Source organism: Sinocyclocheilus rhinocerous, unplaced genomic scaffold (assembly GCF_001515625.1).
Source record: "Sinocyclocheilus rhinocerous isolate Xijiao unplaced genomic scaffold, SAMN03320098_v1.1 scaffold25, whole genome shotgun sequence".
Lineage (NCBI taxonomy): Eukaryota > Metazoa > Chordata > Actinopteri > Cypriniformes > Cyprinidae > Sinocyclocheilus > Sinocyclocheilus rhinocerous.
This window is the reverse complement of record NW_015647048.1, coordinates 788,881-813,949: the sequence shown is the minus strand read 5'-3', so window position 1 is coordinate 813,949 and position 25,069 is coordinate 788,881. Positions and strand designations below refer to the sequence as shown.

Here is a 25,069-nt window from a genome sequence, read left to right as displayed (position 1 = left end):
TTGAGATGACTGCATGCGGCTCAAGTTTCCACTGAGACCGATTCATTCATCTCTGCACTTCCAGCGGATCCCACTCTTCTCCAAACCTCATTCCTCAGCCACAAGGATTTGTCCTGAATATCCTCCTTAATCTAAGAGAAGTCATGCTGCTCATTTTCCTGCTTGAATCGAAGCGACCAGTGTGTGACAGTATAACCGGATTGGCCAAATAGTTTGTGCTTATCAACCATAATTCAACTAATATTTACTAGAAACAACCATGCATGTCACTTCATTACACTTTAAAAAGTGTTTTTTTTTAAGAGCTCATAATCTAAATTGTAGTCATGTAAATAATACTTTGACTTTGAATTAAAACCAGTCCATTTGGATGCTAATGCTTGAGCCTTTAGGTGACAACATGGGGTTTTTTTTGTTATGAAAAACGGTCCGCAAACTGTAACTAACTAGGACTGCAGTAGCTGTATTGAAAATAAACTAAAGTAAAAAAAAGTTTCAATTACTGTTGCTACAGTTCGTTTTACAATGGTAACATAATTGTAAAGTGATTACACAATCGAAATGTGTTTGTAATAATTGTCTGTAATGTTATAAATACACTATGAAGATGTTCAAAAAAGGTAATACTGTAATCAGGGTTATTAGAGTTAAATAAAACTAAAATTAAAACCATAAAAACATTTTTATTGCTTGAAGTAAAATAAACATTAACTGAAATAAACTAAAGTATAAAATAATTGTATTTTAGTAAACAGTTCTCATTTTAATTGAGTTTAACTCAATGCATTAAAATAACTAAAATGAAATTAAATTACATAGACAAAAACTACTAAAACTGACAAAATCATACAACAAAATTACTAAAACTTTAACTAAAATTAAAATGAAAACTTATATATAAATATATATATATTTGTAACTGATTACATATAATCACATGTAATCTGGATTATGTAATCAGATTCCAAAAAGTATGTACTTGTAATTACATTATTACATTTTAAAATACTAATAATCAAATTACATGTTACTTTTTATTAGATCACATGATTACAAACCCCTGCAGTTCCTTCACAAACCCCAGTTTGGGAATGGAATAGATTTTCTTGCGAGTTAAAAAAATATATAATTTAAATAAATAACTAACTAACTAAATAAATAAATATAAATAAAAGAATAAAATAAAAAAGTAGTCAGAATACATCACCTAATATGTGTAATCCAATAGATTAAGTTACAAACTACAATGTCCATCATGTAATTAGTAATCAGTAACGGATTACAATTTGTAACCTAATCTGAGCAGCGCTGTATATAAAGTATCTGAATATGGCTCAGTACACAGAGCAGTGCTTTGGAGGAAGTAAGATTTTATAGCACCGTCCCAAGGCAAACTTTTGGCAGTGTTTGAACAGTTGTTGAGAAGAGAGGCTTCAATGAGGTTTATGGCCCCTTGAATGGGTTTGACTTTGTAAGCCAGGTGCCGCTCCGCTCCGCGTTGAACCCCAGCGCGGGTTTTCCAGCGCGCCTCTGCAGTGAGACACGCAGCCGGCTCGACGCGCAAGCCGTCTTTCTGCTCCTGGATCGAGCTTCACTTTCCGCAGTAGTACGAAACGAGTGGAATTTCCCTCAAGTTTTTTGAAAACGACACAGTGTGCGGCAAGTCCCGTCCCGGTCCCGCAAACGGGCGCTCAGAGGGAAACGCGTCGGGCCATCGCGGCGACGAGGAGGCGCGTGGCTTTGATTCAAACGCGCATTCATTGCGCTCTGCCCGAAACCGAGTGTTGCATGGAGCGGGACAACCCCGGCTGTTGGAAACGACGAAATGCTCCTTTTTAATGTGACCTGGGTGCTCGCTTTTCTCAGCGTTCCATATTCGTAGGCCTAATGCGGGTTTGTGGACTGCGCGGATCTGCGATCTACCTGAGCGCGCGATGAAAGTCTTTGTGCGCTGATTTAGAGGTGACTTAGAACCCCTCGCTTTTTATTGCGTCAGTAGATCTGCTGGGACTGTTCCTCAATCTGTGAGTATCTTTCACACTATCCATATCTACATTTTACGCACTACGCGTCTGAATACCGTGGGGTGTTTTTTTTTCTCTTTTGCATTTCTACACATCCACAGACTCGGGTGTTAAAACACTGGGACGGGAGGATCAAGATCTCACTTAATACTTTTTGAAGATTTAATTAAAGGGTTGAAAGCATGCAGGGTCGCCTAATTGTGCGTGCATTGTTTCAGTAATGTAAAAACGGGGCAGTTTATCTTAGAAATACATTTTTTTTTCTTTGAAAAGAACAGGATGAGGGCCAGATGTGATTTCCGTAGGAGGCAATACATCATGCTTATCTGTCCTACAATTATCTCTATAGGACAAATACAGAGACCAGTGCAATACAATGAAAATTTATGGGGCAAAAACACTATGAGAGACAGAATAGTTTCTCAAACTATAGCTAAAAGCCCACTTTTCTTTTCAATTCTGGCTTTTGTGACTCACAATATGTATGTGTGTGTGTGTGTGATTGGCATACTACAATATTTTATTTATATTTTGATATAAATAAAATATTGTCCTATGATATTTTGGGACAAGCCCTTTTTCAATAAAATTGCAAAAAAAAATATTCAGTTGATTTTGTTTGCTTTTTGAAGGTCAATGCACTGCAGCTAAATTAAGATCATTTTACTGCACATGCATTATTAACCATGCTGTGAGCTGCTCATGTCACAGTTATCTCATGAGAAGCACACTCATGGAGCTGGCGTTTGTCATTTGAATCTATGCAGAGCAATTGATGGTGTATCTTCTGCTGTTTGCCACATACAGGCAATAACACAATCAAATGCAACGATTTGTAATTGAAACGAAGCATTTTCACATTTTGCCTCGATATATTACTTAACTTAAAAAAAAATACTTATGCAAGCTTCAGTTTGGATCTTAAACAGCAACACAGTTGTCAAATTTGAATTCGGATTAGGTGTTCACACAGGACGTTCAAAAACAGTAAAATGAAGCACAGCGAAATAAACCTGAAAGCAAGCTCTCATGTACAACATGATGTGACACATGAGCACAAACAATAAAAAAAAACTGAATGCATTTTACTTTAATTAGCCTACCTAATTTGGCAAGTATGCGGATAACCTAAAGATATAGGCTATAAATAAATAAATAAATAAAGGACTCATCCGCATGGAAACCCCCGCAGTTTACATTTGAAATGTATGAAATGTTCAGCCTCATATCTGTATTATGAGTCATTGTTTAGCGCTCGTTCATTTGAATGCAGAGAGTGAACTCACATGAACAAATGCGCAGTTGTGGCGCGCTCCATTTGTTGTGCATGTCTTTAGAGGAAGTGCCATCTCAGCTCACATCAACTGTCTGGGATTTCTAGCGCTTCGTTTCCAAGCGTGCTTTTTTTTTACATGACAAAGTGGTTGCTAAAGACTTGAACCAGCATCACCACCACCCACTCCCAAAGTATGGCTCAACTGAGGCGCACAGTTAGTCTTAGATCTTTGAAACTTACCGTTTTGCCATTTATACTACACTTAAAAAAAAAGACAGGTTCTTTATTGGCATCTATGGTTTCATGAAGAACATTCTTTTTTTAGTGTAAAAAGGTTCTTTAGATAAAAAAAAAAGTTCTAAAAACTATTTAAAAATGGGGTAACACTTTATTTTAGGGTCTCTTAACTAGTTGCTTATTAGCATGCATATTACTAGAATATTAGCCATTTATTAGTACTAATTAAGCACATATTAATGCCTTATTTTACATGACCTTATTCTACATCCCTAATCCTACCCAATACCTAAACTTAACAACTACCTTACTAACTATTAATAAGCAGCAAATTAGGAGTTTATTGAGGGAAAAGTCGTAGTTAATAGTGAATAAGTGTTCCCTATTCTAAAGTGTTACCAAAAATGGTTCCGAAAGGTTCTTCAGGGAACCAAAAATGGTTCTTCTGTGACATCACTGTAAAAACCCTCTTTTGGAAGCTTCATTTTTAAGTGCGCACAGTGATTCAGTTTGATTGTCTTTTTCATTTCATAAGCTAATTTCTAAATGTATTTTAATTTTAATTTATTTATTTATTTTTGCAATCACAAAAATTATTTTTAAATCTCAAATGTGATTTTTTTTTTCTTTTCTTTTTCTTGCTTAATCATTGTTTTTACCAGTGAAAAATCCCTGGTCAAAACGCCTTTTTTGACTTTGGAATGTTCTTAAAAAAATGTTTTCTTTTTTAACGTTAATTTTCTTCAGGGAACCAAAAATGGTTCTTCTGTGACATCACTGTAAAAACCCTCTTTTGGAAGCTTCATTTTTAAGTGCGCACAGTGATTCAGTTTGATTGTCTTTTTCATTTCATAAGCTAATTTCTAAATGTATTTTAATTTTTATTTATTTATTTATTTTTGCAATCACAAAAATAATTTTTAAATCTCAAATGTGAATTTTTTTCTTTTCTTTTTCTTGCTTAATCATTGTTTTTACCAGTGAAAAATCCCTGGTCAAAACGCCTTTTTTGACTTTGGAATGTTCTTAAAAAAAGGTTTTCTTTTTTAACGTTAATTTAATTTGTCTTAAGTGGATTCTTAAAAAACATTCACTAAGGATCTTTGGCAGCTCTATCGGGATTTGTGGTTGAAAAATAAGCTTGCAGGTTACTCGTAGAGCTGTTACAGCTACAGGTTAGACTGTAACCACACTTTTCATCAGTATAGCCAGCTCAAATGTATTTGTTTAGCACCTTTCACAATGCACATCATTTCAAAGCAGCTTGTTTATATGTTAAATGTTTATAAGATCTTCATGCCTTTATAGTTGTCTTTAGCACATTTTGCAGTGATAAAAGCAATTAGGCAGTATACCATAGTTACTTTGTACTTTGCTATTAGACATTACTGTCATCCAAAAAGAAACTTGTTGAAGATTCTTACACTTTTATTAAAAGAAATCCTGTATGAATTGAGATTTGACAGTTGTTGGTGGAAACTTTGGTTACCAAGGAGACAACAGTGATCTGAGAAATGTGTACGGTTTTATCAATATAGACCGTTTTAATCGCAGGAGTTGACCTAATTGATTCCCTTTCGGCAGTCCACCGGGATGATTAGTCTATTGATTAGATGTTTTGATCTTGATCATGCTCTGTAACACACGTAATGAGTTGTGGCACACATTGAATGCAGTTTCACACTCTGAAGGTATAAAACGGGCCGCTTACGGTCTGTTCTGAAAGAAAGCTGTTGTCAGAGTCGATAGCATTGTGGGGTGTTTCTCCCACACTTTGCATTTTGTTCAAGTCTCTGCTTGTGGTCCTTTTCTTGATCCCATCCCGCTGCACTGTCAAAATAATGCTGAAGAAAGCCAATATGCATGCTTTGAACATGGACATTCAGAAGAAAACTGCATCGAAAAGAGCATTCAGTTATATCGTATTACACCACTGGTTTCTTTAACCGCTATTCACTGACTCCATCCGCCAAAAGACTTTGTCTGTCGAAAGCAATAATGGCTCAAGAACTTGGGGCGAAAGGCAGAAAGAGGTTAGTACTCGGAGCTGGTGGAAAAAAAATGGTGTGGAGCCGTCTGCAATGAGGAACGATGCATCTGGAAAAATTCAGTTGATGCACTTCATGCATGTTGATAATTTTTTAATGCTTATATTATATCACAATGAACTGCAGCCATAGATCATTAGTTACAATCATTAGGATTATGAACTGACAAACGTGTGAGTGAGGATTTCTTGACCTAACTTGCCACATGTCTGAGAGTCCTGTCCTCGTACATGTGTTCACAGCAACCTTTGACTGCGCTGAAGTAATTAACAGTTTCCCCAATGCACTTTGAATTTGTTTCACTCCTTAAAGTCACAAGTCTAGTCGATGAATGCATGGAGACTGATCTCTAGTTTGCTAAAGTTCCCACAAAAATGATCCGGATGCTCAAGTGCTTTGTGTATCTTATTTCTGCCGTCCTAGAAAGTCTTGTGTCTTTCTCGCGTTACTGCTTAAACTTGCATTCGGGATGCATGCAGGCAAGCTGCCGCTATTATGTGCTGTCAAACAAAAAAAAAAAACTAAAATGTGATTTTATGGTTCACTCTCAGAAGAAAAGGTACAAACGCTGTCACTGGGGCGATGGCCTTTTCAAAACTAATATGTACCTTTAAGGAACCGATATGTAACATTTAGCGTTAAATAAGGTACAAATTTGTACCATTTAAAAAGGATACCACTCTAGTGACAGCTTTTGTACCTTTGAGTGTAGTTGCTAATACTAGTACATAGTATGACTAACTAAATTTTCTTTAATGCATTGTCTAAAATATTTTCTCTTTAATAAAATTACATGTTGAATGTTTAATCTGCGGTGTAATAGCTGGTGAAGCTGATATGTCGATACATTTTAATACAACAAGCAACCGTTCTGAAAACGACAACACATACTGAAATGTGAACATAACCTAAAGAAAGTGTACAAGTTTAGACTGTCTTATCCCTATTTTGGATGTATATTACAATTGAATGCTTTTGAAAATGTACAAAAATATAACAATATTTTGCCATTAGGTTTAAGCATAGACATTATAGAGAATATCAGTAGCCAAAGTGCTTTGACCTCCACGAGGAGTCTATTAAGAAAAAAAGGAGGTCAAGAAAAGCCAAGTTGTAATGGTGTGCTTGTATGTGCCAGCATTCAAGTTCAAGTCACTTTCTGCAGAAAAATGAATTCATAATATAGCTAAATAACCAAAGAGAGCTTACTTTGCATTTACCAATACATACTGTGAATGAAAATATAAACCTACCAATAGCTTCTGCAGATCTTCACAAATCTTACTTTGCTTGTGCAAATACTTTTGCAATCATGTAACTTTCATAAAAAAATACAAATTAAATTGTAAGAGTCTTTCTCTAGATGCCAAATCCTCAAGGAGCTGAAAAACACAGAGCTTTTTGAGTGACAATGATGAGAACTATTGATCATCTAACAACTTTTATTTTGTGAACAAAGGCAATTAAAATAGAGTTTTCAAAGACAGCTCTGTCAAAACCCTCTCGTCTTGATTATTAGACTGCTTTGTATTCCAAGAGGCAGGACAAATCTCTACAGGTCAGATTTCTTACAAAAATCATACACAAAAAGCGCGCGCGCTAGCGTTCCTGTCGCTGTATATTTAGCTGGTGAAGTGTGCTGGAATGCCACAGATTCCTCTGAAAACACAAACTGTTTGCATGGCCATCGTCACTCATCGATTCACTAATGAAGGCTAAAATGTTGGAGAGGAAAAAGTGCATGTTCCTGTAGAAGTGTTTCTCAGCAGATACTCTGTGTGAAAACAGATGGCAGAAATGCTCGCTGCACAGATGACTGTCAGACGATGAGTGTGCATGAATGTTTTTGTTCAGTGCTTTAATTCAAGATTTTTTTATTTGTCACATACTCCGTTATATATATATATGGTACATAACCAGTAGTGAAATGTAAGTTAGGTCCGCTCCATAGATTGTGCAAATTTAGACAAGTATAAGACAAGACGTTGAGAAGAGTTGACGTGATTTTGGTGAAGCTGGAATTGAAAGTAATACGCTTGTTTGGACTTTTTTTGGAAAGACACTGAATGGAAATGCGAGACTCTGAATGGCACATGTATCTCTAAATGAAATTTGGATGGGACTTTTAATGAAAGTCATTTGTGCTCTAGATGGATGGATGCAGGGACTAAAATTAACACCTGCTAAGCGCCAAATGTGAGTAAAAATCAGCGTGGGTGAGTAAATGAAACAGTGTTACTCGCCAGTTGGCCGGTAGCTTTTAAAAATGAATTCTAACAATTCTTGAGATGATATGGTTTAGTGTTATTATATATGATGTGATATAAATATGTAATCTGATGCGCTGCACTGTGATCTTTTCACATGAGCCGTTCATGTGCAATTTTTTTCAGTGTCTCGGTCGCATAGTGATATTTCTTTGACTTAATTTTTATAATTTGATTAAATAATAATAATAAAGTATAAATTAAAATTATTTGTTAAATATTTTATAATTCAGTGGTGTTATAGTGATATTTATTGATTTAAATTTTTATAATAAAATTGATTAATAATAACAATAATAATTATTGCAAAAAAGATCTGCCTGTTTTTTTTTTTTATGAAATAACGCACAGATTCATGGCTGGTAAAAAAAATAAAAAATAAAGGTAGGTCCTGGAATAACACAATAAAACTTAGATTGTCTCATTAGTCATCTTTAATCTCATTTATTATCAGTAAAGTACAATAAACCTATATGGAATTTGTACATATTTGTATTTTTCTGAAGCTGTGCATGCATAAAACCCTTTGTTACATGCCGTTACTATGTTAACATTGTACGCTTCAGTGGTGCTAAAGCGACGGTTCATACAAATATCTGTGAATCCTAATAAACCATGTTAGTGAAATGAGCTTGGTGGATTACAGAGAAATATCAAGTGTAAAACCAAGCTTTGCAACCTCACTCTTTTACTCCATCATAATCCTGACATTTAAAGTCATGCACAAAGACACTGTGCATGTTAAGTGAAGTTAGCAGCTGTGTTGCACACCTAATGTAAGTGTTGGTGAACAGGACACATTAGCAGCGTTTGAGAGAAGAGTGTTTTAAACACACAGGTGTGAGTGATGGATGGCAGCGAGAGGCCTTCTGTTCTGTATGAAGTGCTGTGTTGGAGCGGTGGATAGCAGGCTGATGAATGGTTAAAGGTCCTGTAGCTCCATCTATCAGGGACTAGCATTGACCTGTGAGACTCTCCGGCGGCCCCGGGCTCCTGCACAAGAACAAATGTCTGCATTAACATACATAGAGACCACAGGCTCTTCAGAGGCTGACGAGATAATATATTTGTGCTTCTCTGTGGGAATTTCTAATTAATTTGATTGTTTTAGCTGAGAGGAAGTGCATATAGGAATGTTGCATATTTTGTGTGTGTGTCGGTCAGGATAGTACTAGAGTCAGCTGTCTTGAAGTACAAGTAGGGCTGGGCTCTATGGCCAATTATTATTTTGTTCTCCATATCATACTATATTGATATTTATCGGGATATTCATTTACCTTTAAAGGGACAGTTCACCCAAGAATGAAAATTTTGTCATCATTTGCTGACCTAGTTGTTCCAGACCTGTGTGAGTTTCTTTCTTCTGTTGAACACAAAAGAAGATATTTTGAAGAATGTTGGAAACCAACAGTTGATGGTAGCCATTGACTTCCTGTGTATTTTTTTTTCTTCTCCATACTATGGAAGTCAATGGCTACCGTCTATATACTATATACACTCTATATACACCCCTTAGGGGTAAAAAGGTACAAAAGTGTACCCTCCGAGTGACAGCTTTTGTACCTTTTTTTTGCCACTTATGCTTTTCCATTTCCCTAAATTGATGATGAAATCAAAGGTGCCCTCTGTTTCTTTATGTATATGAACATGAACAGATGCAGAAAGCCACATGGCTGTGGTGTTTAATTCTTTCCCTCCCTCTTGATTGGCACTGATTCGTTCCATTTTAAACAGGCGTGTGAATAAAGAGGCATGACCGTCCTGCTATAGATGCAATGCTAAAGCGAGTGTGTTGATCATCCAGGCGAGCAGGAGCATGATTGCTGATTGCTCAGGGTTTTAATTATGGAAATCAGGAGCTCTTAAGAGTGCTCAAAGCTTTGAGCTATTTGCTAATGGTGAAAGTCATAAAAATAGTACATTGAGTTTTGTTGCACTACAGCCAGAGATTTGTTTAACACTTGTGGTTGTATACAGTAACATTTAACATACATATAATTGAAATTATAAATTATAAGTACAGACAGCACATTATATTGACATTATAAAGTCAAATTAATACATAACAAAAACGGGTAGCCCTTAAAAAGTAACAACTGTTCATTTGCGGTGAAAAAAAAAATCTCTCATACTTTCTTTTTTTTCCAAATAAATGTGGGCTTATAGGGTCACTTCCCTTATTTACTGTTGCAGTCGAGGAGTATTTCTTGTTTTGTGTGTTGTGATGTTTTAAAGACCTTCATTAACTGCCAATAAAATTAATACATTTATGCTTTCCCCCCATTTTTGTAAGACCGCTTTAAACATCTCTCAGGAAGCTTTTTTGTTGTTGTATGTATTATTCAATTGGTTTAAAATATAGGTTGTGTGCTTTATCACTGCCACCTATTATTGGTTGTCGACTGACACATTGCAAAGGCCGATATATCGGCCGATATTTGGCATTTTGTAGTTATCGGCATAGGCCAATAATGGAAGCGAAACTTTTATGCTTCCTTTTTATTCAGTTTTTTTTTTTAAATCTGAACTTGTGAATTTCTCTAATTCTATAATAGAATTACGGAATCAAAAAGTTGCATCTAAAAAAAAATCTCTTCATTTTTATAATTTTGTAAATATATTATGTAAAATAAATATAAATTTTATTTCAGCAATTGTTATGCATGTATTTTTACTATTTGTAAATTAAATCGTATGATATCATATGTATCGGCCACAGATATCGGCAATCAAAAAATCCATATCAGCTTTTAGCATTGCTACATGCCATATTAACACATTTTTATGCTATTTTACACACTTCCGAAGCGAGATTAATTAAAAGGTCTCCTAGGCAGTTTTTTTTCCATTTAGCTGTTCTGTGTGCCATATTAACACATTTTTATGCTATTTTACACACTTCCGAAGCGAGATTAATTAAAAGGTCTCCTAGGCAGTTTTTTCCCATTTAGCTGTTCTGTGTTTTTTTTCTTTCTCTCCAGAAAACACATCCTCATCTTGTATTGCTGAAGCAGAAAAAGCTCTTGAAGCGGCAGGTGCTTGGGTTGGTTTCACCGTGCCACTCTTCAGTTGAAAAACCTTAAGTCAGACATTTTAATTACTTTGGAAGTTAATTTAATCAGTCTTGGTCACACTCATGGGTTTCTTAGGAAATAATGAACTATATTAAATGTTAGAGTTTTCAGCTCAGCTCTACTTTTCTGTAACGTAGAGAAAGCGCATGGTTGCCAGGTTGGGAAGATTAAGTAAACCACTGGGCAAAAAAATGTGTCCGTTTAAGAGAAAAGCTCTGATTGGAGGATTTAAACTCTTGACATCTGGCAACCGCTACCATGAAAGCTTGTGGAGGCTTGTACCCAATGCAAGATAATGCAAATGCCAAATTAAAATGAAGCATTTTCAATATAAATAACCAGCAGGCAAATATCGCAGACAATTATTATGCTTAGTAAATCGAGAGAAGCAGAAATCGTGATCGCGATTAAAATGCGAATCATTGTGCAGCCCAACTAAACAAATGGATCTGCTCTAAAGTCTAAAGATGAATAGTGCTGATCGCTTCCTTTTTTTTTTTTTTTTTTCAAAAAACAAACCTTGTTCCCGTTTTGTCCTCTTCACCTAAGATTGGTTATAATGCTCTTTTCCCGAGCTGTCACAGGCTATGCTAACAACCAAATAGTTATTTTGGAAAACTCTAATAATGACTGTGAAATATTGAATTATTTGTTTTTGACTGGGACCCGCTGCATTGCCTTGTTCTCTCTGCGGTAACTAAGGGAAGCTGCGCAGATACAAGAAGGAATTGTGTTCTGGGGGACAGAAGAGGGAAAAGCAGGAGTGGAGGATTGGGAGCAGAAAATGAATTCGAGTCTTGCCATCCAGCAGAGGACCTTGTTCCCGTTTTGTCCTCTTCACCTAAGGTTGGTTATAATGCTCTTTTCCCGAGCTGTCACAGGCTATGCTAACAACCAAATAGTTCTTTTGGAAAACTCTAATAATGACTGTGAAATATTTAATTATTTGTTTTTGACTGGGACCCGCTGCATTGCCTTGTTCTCTCTGCGGTAACTAAGGGAAGCTGCGCAGATACAAGAAGGAATTGTGTTCTGGGGGACAGAAGAGGGAAAAGCAGGAGTGGAGGATTGGGAGCAGAAAATGAATTCGAGTCTTGCCATCCAGCAGAGGCTTTTCTTTTGTCCGTTTGTCATGAAAGTTATTTTCTTTCTCTTTGAATTTCAGCTCAATAGATATAAATCTAACGAAGTTGTGGTGACTGCACTTTTGTTATGCTGTTCTTTGGCATTTATGAACGGAATATTGGTAAAAGGAATAAAGAGCAAATTAACTGAAGTACATTTGAAAGAGTAGTGTCTTCATTATTAATGTGAAATGTAATGCGTTGCTTATTCATGTTAAGAAAGATAGATGTTAAGAAAGCTTTGGTTACACTTTACAAAGAGGTTTTATTTGTCTACATTAGTTATCATGAACGAACGAAAGCTTCTAAAGCGTTTATCATTCTTAGTTTGTTAAAGGGATGGTTCACCCCAAAATTAAGATTTGCTGTTAATTTACTTCAGCCTCGGGCCATCCAAGAAGTGACTGTTTTTCTTCAGTAGAACAGTAAAGAAGATTTTTAGCTGAAACTGTGCGAGTCAAATGGCTACAGTCACTGTGAGAGTCAAAAAAACATATCAGACAACGCAAAATTAATACCCGTGACTCCTGAACATATATATATTGAGGTCTTATGAAGCATAACGATCGCTCTGTGTAAGAAACTAAGCATTATTTACAACATTATTACCTCCAGAGCCTCAGGCAAACGGTCCAGAGTGACGAATCACGAACGAATCATTCTTTTGAACCGGTTCATTGGACTGAACAGTCTGAATCAGTTCGTGGCTCAAGCAGCACAGATCTACAAGTTACACAATTAAAAGTCTCTTTTGGATGCCTGACAGTCACTCGGATTGGAAATGAGCCAAATTACTGGCATATAAATGGTTCTAGAATTAGTTTAGACTCGAGCTGAAGAACTGATGAGCCGCTGATAAAAACGTGTGAACCAAGAGCTTGACTGAAGGGGCCAAATTAAAGTTTTTATGGTTTGTCATTGTTTATGTAAAAAGGTGAGTTGATTAAAATGTATTTATTCACTTTATATGCTTTGGACATGTAAAACATCCGTGTTTCACATCATTGGGTGGTTTAATAATATTGTGTATGCGTGATGTCGTTGCGTGATTGCGTAAACGAACTGGTGAATCTGTTATTTGAACCAGTTCATTGAAACGAACTGTCTGAAAGAACCAGTTCGCCAAGAAGAATCATATTTCCCTATTTACCTGAGGCTCGGATTACAGGTAATAATGTAGCAAATAATGTTCAATTTCTTGCACAGACTGATCGTTTCACTTCATAAGACCTCAATATATCGTCAAGACAAGAGCGAGACACGTACTGTATAGATTCCATAGTTGCACACAAATGGCTTAATACAATTGGAAACATTACAATGCCTTTGCCAAAAATCACTGATGTTCACCTGCTAAAGTGGAGCTGGGGATTCATAATGTATGAGTGAGTAAGAATAAATTTAAAGGGCCACTGTAACAAGTGTCTAAAGCGGATTGGAAAGCATCAGATCAAGGTTGAATAATGTGGTCCATCTGAGCTAAAGCAATGCTTGATATATTACAAAAGAAACAATGCAGTTAGAATCCAAACGTTATATCACCAGTGCGAAAGCACTTGAATTTGTGCTGAATAAGACAGGTGAGCTCATAAATTTGGATTAAGTAGGCTTTGTGTTCTGTTTGCGATCTGCTTACACAGTTTCCCACGAACCGAGCAATATTTCATGAGTTATTCCACTGGAATGCACATCTCTCATTTCTCTTCCACAATCCTCACTCACATCTCACCAGCTGTGTTTTTGGAGGGGATTTATTTATATGTTTATTTTCTTCCTTTCATTCACTTTTGAACCCAGTATTAGCATTGTTTAGTGTGGTAAAGTAGAAAAACGCCATGGAATCGGTACCTTTTTACTTGCCAACACAACAAAGCATGATCAAATAATGTCTGAACAAAAACTGAGCAAAGAACTGTGAGCTTTTCAGAGCTTGAGAGTGTGGCCGTGAATGCACAACTGATGGCTCTACTAATGCTGAAATTTAGTACTGATTATTTTAAATGAAAATCATATTGTTTGCTGTATAAAGGTTCTCTGCTGAGCCCGTTGTATGAAACTGTTGAATATGGACATATGCACATTTCTACATCAAAGATCACATCTATAAATGAGGTTAAAATAACTGAATTTCTCTGCAGCAGGCACAGTTTTGAGCTATTTTGCCCCATGTGGCATCTGTTTTAAATAGGTTTGTGTTGTCATGACATTTTTCTTCTATATTTATTGATGGCATATTTGATTATTTTTCACTTGTTTGAACACTATCAATAACTTTGATATTTTAATAACAAAAGCTGTCAGTGAGGTGGTACCTATGCCTTATTTACCCCTAAAAGATGCATGTTAGTACCATATTGGTGCGTTTTGAAAGGGTGCCGTCCCGTGACAGCTTTTGTACCTTTTTTTCTGACTGTGTAGGACCGGTTTTTGTAATAAAATAAAACATTTGCTTACTTGCAGATCAATACTCTAATCTTTTTTTTATTGACTAATGCTGGCTAGTTGACAACATAAATATAATGATGTCAGGCTGATATTTAATCTATTTTTGTTCTTAAAACTTAAAACGAGTACTTATGGTAGGCTTATACATAAGTAATATTTCATTTTACTCAAGGGTGTTAAAATACATAAAGCTTTAATACATAAAGGAGACATTTTATTCTGAGGAAAATAGAGATGCACATTTTGGTAAATTCTTCTAACCAGTAAACCAGGTATTATTAAATGGTTAACCTACAAACAATAAATCAGGGTAAATGTATAGACTTTTCTTTATAATAATTAAAGCAAATGCCATTTGTCAAACAAATAAAAAAATACATTATAAATAAATAAATGAATAAAAGTTGTATAATTGTTAGCTGTCTATATAAACCACAGTCAAGTGACTGAATGTGTTGGACATGCTGATCAAAATCACATTGATCTTTTGAATTAGTTGTGATAATTTTAGAAATCCATGATTGATAGAGAGAAAGAGATTTCAAAAATATTTCTCACATTTACATCTTGAATAGAATCTGTGTTCTATCAAATGTGAAGTTATCTTGTGAATCTTATGACAGTTGGGTTACTTTTTGACACTTTTATAATCCTCTTTGGAAAAAATAAAAATAAATACATCTTCATGTCTTTAATTAGCTGCGTTTGAGCTAAATTTTGGTTGCAGCTTTCCATCTCATTTGTGCCTGTTTCACTTGCTATGCATGCATTTATGCATTCTTTATTTTGTCCCATCTTGGTCCTGGCAATTGAAAATAAATTAACATTCCAGCTCTTTTATGTTCTGCTTCTTTAAGCCTGTCAAGAATAGTTGGAGACGAACCCTGAGAGGTCAAGCGACACTCACTAGTTGTCAATCATCCTGGTTGACCCGCCCACCCTTTTCTTTTGCTTTTCCATTCTTTTCTTCCCACGTTCATTCAGTTCCTCCCTGTCTTAGAAACTCTCAGGAAGCTCTGGGATGAATGTCACACTCACAAACCGAGCCATATTTGATCTCGTGTCCTCCAGGCTGCCAAAAATAAAAGGAATGGTTTCATTTTCATTTGATTACATTTTAAGAGTAAATTAATTTTTCCTATGCCTTTGTATTATTACCACCACTTTTGATGAATACATTTTTATTAAATAATAAATCCAGAAAAATTTAAGCACACAACACAGAATTTAAGAAAAAAATTAAACATTTCATAGGGCCTTATTATCATAAAAAAGTAATAAACTATTAAGTTAAGTTGTTAATGTTTTAAAGCTTCAATTGATTAGACATGCTGTTTGATTATTAAAATTTAATTAAACCATTAAAATTGAACCCCAAAAATGTAAATGTAAGACACGGAATTTGGGAAAAATAAAGTGGAATTTGAAGAAAAAAAATGTATTTCATAGTGCTCTAAAAATGCATTTTTTGCTATCCTTGTAATAATCGCTGTTAAATTGCATAAATAAAATTTAATGTAACCATTAAGATGGTGTCCAGAAAAATGAAAATGGAAAATTTGGGAAAAAATAAAACTGATTTCATAGGGCCCTAATTTTAAGAGTAGTTCTTTAATAATAGTTCATTATTAATTTAATATGAAAAATGGATCTTGTGACAGTCATATTTAACCCCAATTCAGCTGCACAAAATTTTCCTATAAACTTAGTTAGATTATAGTTAGATTCATCAAAAACGTCCAGTATTTTGTCTCCTTTAGGGATGCATGATATTGGATTTTTGCCGATATCCCATATGCCGATATCTTTCAACTTATTTTGGCCGATACCGATATATTTCCTTTTGTTTGGCAACAACACCAAGTCTCTCCTGTGCAGAAATTATAAGCAAAATATTTTACATATTAATAGATTAAAACTCCTTAACGAATGGGCGGGCCTGGGGGAGGCTGCTGCCATTGCACGTGCTATTACTGTTTACTCTATCATACACCGAACGCATCATTCTGTACGTGCATTCTCAGATTAAATGCAGCAATGCAAAAGAGTGAATCTAATCGTCATTCAGACAAAACGTTGCTTCAAGAATGAGCCACACTGCTGACTTGATCTAATCACTAGCACACCCTGAGCACATGTGAGTTAATGTATTCCTCTTATCGGCAAGACATATCGGCATAATTTTTCATATCGGGCCGATGCCGACATTTACATTTAAAGCCATTATCGGCCGATTCCGATATCAGTCCGATAATATCGTGCATCCCTAGTATGGAATCAAATGCTTGATTATTGTCTCATTGTGCATGTTTCTAGTATTTCAGATCTCTCCTTCATGGAGAAGAAGTAAATAAAAATTCAGGCCTCAGTCAGGAATGGCGCAAAGCTCTCTAAAGCTATATAATCCTTTTATTTCAAGTCAGAACAAATCCAGTCTGAAATCTGCCAAACAAAGTGGTGTTTATGGGGATGAGAATGGTGGGCTCCTGCGATTAAGCCTCCAGACATACAGTGAGCATGTTTCTCAGCAGTGTGAGTGTTTGAGCGTGATGATGAAGAGAAATAAAGCATGTTTATCCCGGTCTGTCAGCATCAGCGTCTTCAGTCTCAGCAGGCTGAGGGATTTTTTCTAGTGGTCGACCGATATATCGCCAAGGCCGATATATCGGCCGATATGTTTTTCTGTTTGGCCGATGTGTTCGAGGCGGGACCCAAATCCCAATGCACACAAACTTCCCAGATTACTGAGTGCCCTGTTGGTTTCAGTGTTTACTTCCTTTTTAATTATATTTTTATTAAATATTTATTTATTTGTGAAATATACTTTGTCTTCTAGAGTATAAGTATGTTTATTTTACACGTTTATTTTTTGATCCATTTTCAAATTATTTCAGATTTCTTAAATATGAATTAAAATAAATAAAATTATATCGGCCATCTGCCACCCTGTTTTCCAAGATATCGGCATCAGTATCGGTATCGGCTGTCAAAAAATCCATATCGGTCGACCACTAATTTTTTCCGGCAGATTACGTCCGTGATCGCAGATCGTTGAAGCTCCCCACTTGTAGATTCACTCTTATTTCAGGATATTTGGACCCCTAATCCCATAATGCATTGCACTATATGCTTTCCTACATGAATGCACAGTTAGAGATAAGGCTGATTAATTTGTATGTGATTAGGCCTTGATTCTCCTAATTGTGTATTTGCGAGGTGTATAAAATATTCGGCCTTAAAGGCATACTCAACCCAAAAATGATTTCAATCATCATTCACTCACCCTCATGCTGTCCCATGTATTTATGGCTTGCTTTCTTCAGATGAACACAGATTTTTATAAAAATTATCCATCTCTGTGAGTCCATATAATGCGAGTGCAGTGCTGGGTAGTAACTGATTACATGTAATCTGATTACATAATCAGATTCTGAAAATTAAGCACTTGTAATTAGATTATATTTCATTTTAAAATACTCGTAATCAAATTAAAGTTAGTTTTTTTTAATTATTACGTGATTACTTATAATTCACACAAGTCTTTGTCTTTGGAAGGCTTTTGTATTTCAAACATATTGAAATGCATATATTCATGTTATTTCTTATTTACATGGAATAAACCTTTTTTTTTTTTTTTGGTCAGCCAAACCGCTCTCACCTAATATATTTACTTGAAATAGCCCCTGAGATTTTAAGGTAATAAATGAGCACATTTGCTTGTTCATGGGTCTCTGACATTGGTTAATGATCACATGACATGCAGGTAAACAAACAAATAATCTTTTTAGTAAGTGTTTTATTTTGATGTTATTTTGAAATGAGTTATTTAAATTTTGCATTTTTATGATTTAATTTAATTTTTCATTCCTCAGTTTAAGAAACCTTGATGTAATGTTTAATGCACTTTATGTTGTTAATAACAACAAATGGAAAATATTTTTATTCTCTTTGTATTTTTATATGAATATCCTATTTTTTAGGTGAGTTAGTTCAAAAGTAATCGAAAAGTAATCGAAAAGTAGTCCGATTATATTACCTAAAATGTGTAATGTAATGGATTATGTTACTGACTACAACTTTTATCATGTAATTTGGAGTCAGTAACGGGCTACAATTTGTAAGTAATCTACCCAGCACTGTGCGAGTGAACGGGTTCCTCAAAGCTGATGCTTCAAAAATGACAAAATGACCACGATGGGAATCCATACGATTCACATATTTTTCTCATAAAATATAATCACAATTATAAATCATGATTTTTGTCATTTTAGATTTTTTTTTATTATATTTCATCAGAATTATTGCACTTTCACATAAGCACGAATCATGAGAATGTCAACTCGCATGGTACGCTCGCAGATTTAGTCAAGCGGTGCAATCGACTGTGTGAAAGAAAACAGACTGACTGTATTACACTTTTATTTGAACAAAATATATTTAGAAATACCAGTGTTTTCAGCTCATCAATGCTTTTTCCGTACTGCAGAGAGAGTACATGGTTGGTTGAGTACACCACATGATTGCCAGGTTGGAAAGATTAAGTAAACGACTGGGAAGAAAATGTATCCATTTAAGAGAAACGCTCTAAAAGGGGGATTTAAGCTCTTGACATCTGGCAACCACAACCATGAAAGTTGTGGAGGCTAGTTACCGATGCAAGATAACGCAAATGCCAAATTAAAATACATTTTCAGGATAAATAACCAGCAGGCACATATTATGCTTAACAAATTAAGAGAAGCAAAAATTGTGATCATGATTAAAATACGATTCATCATGCAGCCCTGACTGTGTGTGAAAAAAAAATACATATAACGGTTGACCGGAAGTGGTGGTTTATAGTTTAATAAGTTTAGAATAATAGTATTTTTCTCACACACACCTGTTTTGCTTCAGAAGACATTGATTCATCAACTGGGGTCGCGTGGATTACCATCATGTTCATTTTGTGTGTTTTTTTTAAGCGTCAACTTTGAGGAACCCATGCACTTGCATTTTATGGACTCACAGAGATGGATTATTTTTCCCAAAAATCTCAGTTTGTGCTCATCTGAAGAAAGAAAGTCATACATTTGGGATGCATGAGGGTGATTAGATGAGGAGAGAATTAATTTTTGGCAATTCTCTGGGTGCTTCAGAATTTGCGGTGTTGTTTTTCGGTGTTCAATGTGCCCTTGCTAATTATTTAACAATAAATGCGTTAAATTAAGTACAAGCGTTTGATTTCTAAAACCACACTGCTTCGGCATGCCAAGTGTGACATTGCACAAAATTGTTTTTGTTCTACACGGATGTCTGATCTGATGTTAAATGCATCTGCAAGAACATTTCGTGCTATGAAACATAATTAAATTTAGTCTACTGTATGGAACGTTTTGTTCAAACTTTTTCTGTCTCTTTTCATCCACATCAGCAGAGCTGTGAATATGGCACAGTGTTTATATTTGGGTTCATTATAAAATAATCAGTGCACTTGATGATGAGGGAGCTTTGATGAAGCACTCTTCAAAGTGCACCATTGCACAGGATTCCTACCTGCGTTATAAATACTGAGCCAGTGCATTGTAGGTTTTTTTTTTTTTTGAGGAAGAGGAAAGTATTATTTAGTTTGTGCAGACACGCATGTCAGTGGGAATGAATTTGTGAACAAAGTGAGCATGACATGTCATCTGTCTTCAGCATTTGACATTGTGTTATGAGCTTGAGCCTGAATGTGTTTGATAACCGGGAAACACAAACACACACAAAAGAGAGGTGATTTTTTTATAGTTTATTAACTCAACCTGTTGCCACAGTAATTAGATGTACCTCAGGGTGAGTCGAGGGATATGGAAGATCTGTCTGTAATCTTCAAAAACACAGTGGAATGTAAAGGTAGAACGCCACTCAGACATCCAGAGGTACTTACACTGAAATCCATTATGTCCTGGAAAAAAAGATTGTATTATGAACTGGAGACTATTTTGAGGCCTACAGTAAGATCCAATCCAATTTCATCAGAACATTGGTAAAAAAGTTTGTAATAAATAAGATTGATGAAGTATCTTCTGCAATTTTAAAATAACTTTAAAAAATACCATTTAAAAAAACTGTTTATATGTGAATATATTGTAAAATGTAATTTATCCTGTGATGGAAAGCATCATTACTCCAGTCTTCAGTGTCACATGATCCTTCAGAAATCATTCTAATAATTATTGGTGCTTAATTATTAATAATGCTTCTTATTATAATCAATGTTAAAAACATTTTTCGCTGCTTAATATTTTTGTGGAAACCGTAACTTTTTTTTTTTTTTTCCAGAATTCTTTGACAAATAGAAGTTTTAAAAGAAAAATATAAATCTTTTGTAACGTTCGAAATGTCCTTTCTGTCCCTTTTGTTCAATTTAATGCGTCCTTGTTGAATTTAAGAATTATTATTTTTAGTCTTATTCCAAATATTTGAATGGTAGTGTGCATCAGTTTCCACAAAAATATTGGGCAGCACATCTGTGTTCAACATTGATAATAATCAGAAATGTTTCTTGAGCAGCAAATCAGCATATTAGAATGATTTCTGAAGATCATGTGACACTGAAGACTGGAGTAATGATGCTGAAAATACAGCTTTGATCACAGGAATAAATTACATCTTAACAGATATTCATATAGAAAACAGCTATTTTAAATTATAATAATATTTCACAATATTACTGTTTTTACTGTATTTTACGTGAAATGTATTCAACCTTGACAACTTCTTTTGAAACATGTGCAGATAAGATATGATTCTGCATTAGGGCATTTCAGTAATACAACTTTTTCTTCTAAAATGGTAACTGAGTCACAACAACCGAGTACTTCGGCTGTGAGTTTTGCAAATCTGTGCTCATTTTTGTTCAAAAATCTGGCTTGTAATTGACATTGATTTGCACTCTCCCAGCCTTTCTCACACTCCGTTGATGTTCTGAAACATTTTATTTGATATGAGATGGCTGCTTTCATCTTGCATAAAGAAAAATAGCTTTTGTTGAATTGGTTGACAAAGTGAGGAATGCACAGTATTTCTGTAAGCCATATTGGTTTTTGGCTGCTAATAAAGATTTTTCTGTATCACTGATGTTGGCTATTTAATTTTGCTCAGACCCCAGATTTTACATGTAGATTTATCTTTGCAGTCATCTAATGCTCACTCGTGAAGTGGATTGATGAATGCAGTTTTTCTCAATGTGTTGATGTATTTCCAACTGAAACAAGAAGTCAGGGTGGGATTTTTTTTTTTTTAAATATCCAGTTGCATTTCATTTACATTTAGAGCCAGGCAAAGCTGCATTTGATAGCTTGTGACAGCCACAGTTGTATTAAAATGTGTTTAATAGATTCCCTCTTTAGATTTGATATAAAACTGGTATTGTGGCTTTATATGTGATCATCAGACACTTGTATGTGCCATTATAATATTAACATTTTATGAAAATCAAGCTCAAATGGAGTTACGAGGTTTTTGACCAGCGAATGCCAGAGATCTGTGTTTGTCCGTCATTAACGGCTGCATTTTCATCAACTTACAGGTTATAAAGTTTATTGTAGCTATATGGTTGCACAGTTTTTTTGTTGTTGTTGAATACATTTGGCCAAAATCTCATGGTATAAAAGATGAAGTGCTATGCACAGGACAGTATATTAGCTACAACTAGACGGCAAATGCCAAGACTTCTCCGCTCTTGAAACACACACACAAAAAAACATTAGCCTTTATAGACAGTGTTTCTGGAGTAAAGAAAATGCTGTACTTATTCAAACATCAGTTCTTTATTTATCCTTGCATTGCGAATAAGCAGAGATCGGAGTTACGAGGTTTCGCTGACAGTCTGAGGATCCGATGGCGTTACGAGGTTTAGTCACAAGCTCTTTTGAGCCATCCATCCCATTACCAACACATCAGTCTGATTACAAACCTAGCTACTCAGTGTTTTCAGATTTTACAACTTGATGTACAAGTGATATGATTTCTGTTTTGGTGATCCCAATTCACAATGCTAATTATTTTGCCTTTAATGTGCTTTCAGACGGAGCATGAATGGTGAAAGGTGGAGAGTGGCAGATTGCTGATGTCTGCGTGGCCTGCATACTGTCTAGATCCTCTTTACAATCTGAACTATTGTCCAGCATCTGGAGACGCTCTTGAATAACCAACATGGCTACTTCACTGTGGAAACGTTCCTTGGTGCATGGGCTTGTGTTAGCCGTGATTTTCATACAAACTTCAGAAGGTAAGACCCTCTGTAATGATAGTGGCATTTTTAGAGATATTGTACAACTGTATTCAGTTAATGTGGAACACTTTCCAGCTAAACGTGTTAATGGAGGCTATGGCGACTCTGCTGTAAAACAGCTCTAAAAGAAAGTAGTGTCATTGTTTAGCTCACGTCCGTTCAGATTAATAACAATGTCAAGTTCATCTGTTTGAAATATTGGTGTTTTTGGTTTTAATTTGCAAATTGAATGTGTTCTGCTTTGATTCTTCGATGTGTTATTTCATAGTCCTGCGTTCTCGATCCTGAAATTGTAGACATGTCTGTTGAGTGCATGAACTAGTTAGTCAGTTAGTCAGAATTCACTCAAAACGCCAGAGATCTGTGCTCTCGTGGATCCTCTCATTATAACAACGAGGTTTGAACATGATGTAAATAATTCATTTTGCAGTGTAGGTCAAGTCATGTTTCACAGCAAAATCAAAAGACAGAAAGTAAATGTAACAAAAATGTGTTTTTCATGAGGGATAAGTGAAGTTATTAGTGCCTCGGTAGCTTGCTTTACTTTGAAAACTGTTTTTAGTGTAATGAAAAGAACATGTCAAGTACATTTTTAAAGAATACATCAAGTCAGAATTGAATAGCCTAAATAACAAAACAAAAAGCAATCGCATGCTCTCTTTTGAATAAGTAATTACTTTACGACTGTTAAAAAGTATGTTCTGTGTTGTATGAATGTAATCCGGCTGTAATACTACATTCCTCATGTTGTCATTGCAGTGATCTACCTGCGTCACTTTGCTGTCCTTCACAAATCCTCTCCCATGGCCTCATGGGATAGTAAAGTGTCCTTTGGATTAGGGCCGTAACCATCATAGACATTGAGTCCCCCCCAATAACTACTAATGGCCAGACTACCCAATATCTGAAAGTCTTGCACTGATCTGCTGAACTCCATTACACAGCGCGCTGTTTTTAGGATGACAAAAAGTGTCATTTTTAGGCTGGTCACAGCATCAGAGCGTGACTTCCAGCGCAAAGCATCAGTTTAATGTTAAAAGAGATTTTAAGAGATTTTTGAAGTTGCAAATCATTTAATACTAGTCAACTGTTTTATGATAGAAATGTTAAATGGCTGACAGCTATATCCAGTGATGCAAACTACTCGGCTCTTTTTCTGAAATATGGCCATTTTGAGAGAGAGATGAAAGTTGCGTGTGAGTTACCTGCATCAGCGTGTCTGTCTCTACAAACTGTGAGTTTAGTTACTTTAGTTGATTTTACCCCCTTGTTGCTGAGAGATATAATGTAGTGATTCAGTATCGAAGCTATTTTATTAATAAAAGTCACTTGGCAGCGCTGACAAGACGTTTCTGTGCTCCTGGATGTTTCTTTGTGTGCGCTGCACAATCTCCGATCTCTGTGTGTGTGTGTGTGTGTGTGTGTGTGTGTGTTTGTGTGTGCGCTCACACGTCAGTTAAAGGATTAGTTCACTCCAGAATAAATAAATATTTCCTGATAATTTACTCAACCCCATGTCATCCAAGATGTCAGTCTTTCTTTCTTCATTCGAAAAGAAATGAAGTTTTTTGAGGAAAACATCCCAGGATTTTTCTCCATATAATGGACTTCAATGGGGATCAACGGGTTGAAGGTCCAAATTGCAGTTTCAGTGCAACTTCAAAGGGCTCTACACGATCCCAGCCGAGGAATAAGGCTCTTATCTAGTGATCTACCAGCATCAGTTGCATCACTTAGCTGTCCTTCACAAATCCTCTCCCATGGCCTCATGGGATAGTAAAGTGACATGATTACGCAGTTCAGTATCTTGCCTACTGTTTTATGAATACTGTGCATTTGGACATAGTACTATTTTCATGCCTACTATATTGTTATATACGTGTTTATATCTGCACACCTAATTAACCCCTTCCCCATAATGTCAATTGTTTATAGGCCACATATTAGGCACTTTTTTTTTATTTTTTTTAGTTTTTTAAATGTTTATTTTTCAATGTTAATGAAAGTGACACTGGGAGTTAAAAACAGGAATATCATTAGGAAAGTTTCTGACGGGACTATAGCCCTATCAAGCCCCGCCCTAGCGCCGCCACTGGCCTAAATATATATATATATTTTTTAAGTTTTTGACACTAATTTAACTTCACAGACAATTTATAAAGTGTAACATTTTTTAAATGGCTATATCTCAGCAGTCAAGATTTTTGTTTGTTGATAATTTTGTGCCATGTCGGCTGCCACAGCTGCATTCATGGTGAGAAACAAGTGAAAATAGAAAAAATAAATAACTAAACTACATATAAACAACATTTAAGAA

General features: G+C 35.4%; 1 pseudogene; it reads left to right on the top strand.

Annotated features, from left to right (window-relative positions):
* The first annotated feature begins 1,358 nt into the window (after positions 1-1,358).
* Positions 1,359-25,069, top strand: part of LOC107708602 (adhesion G protein-coupled receptor L2-like) — a 112,857-nt pseudogene continuing 89,146 nt past the window's right edge.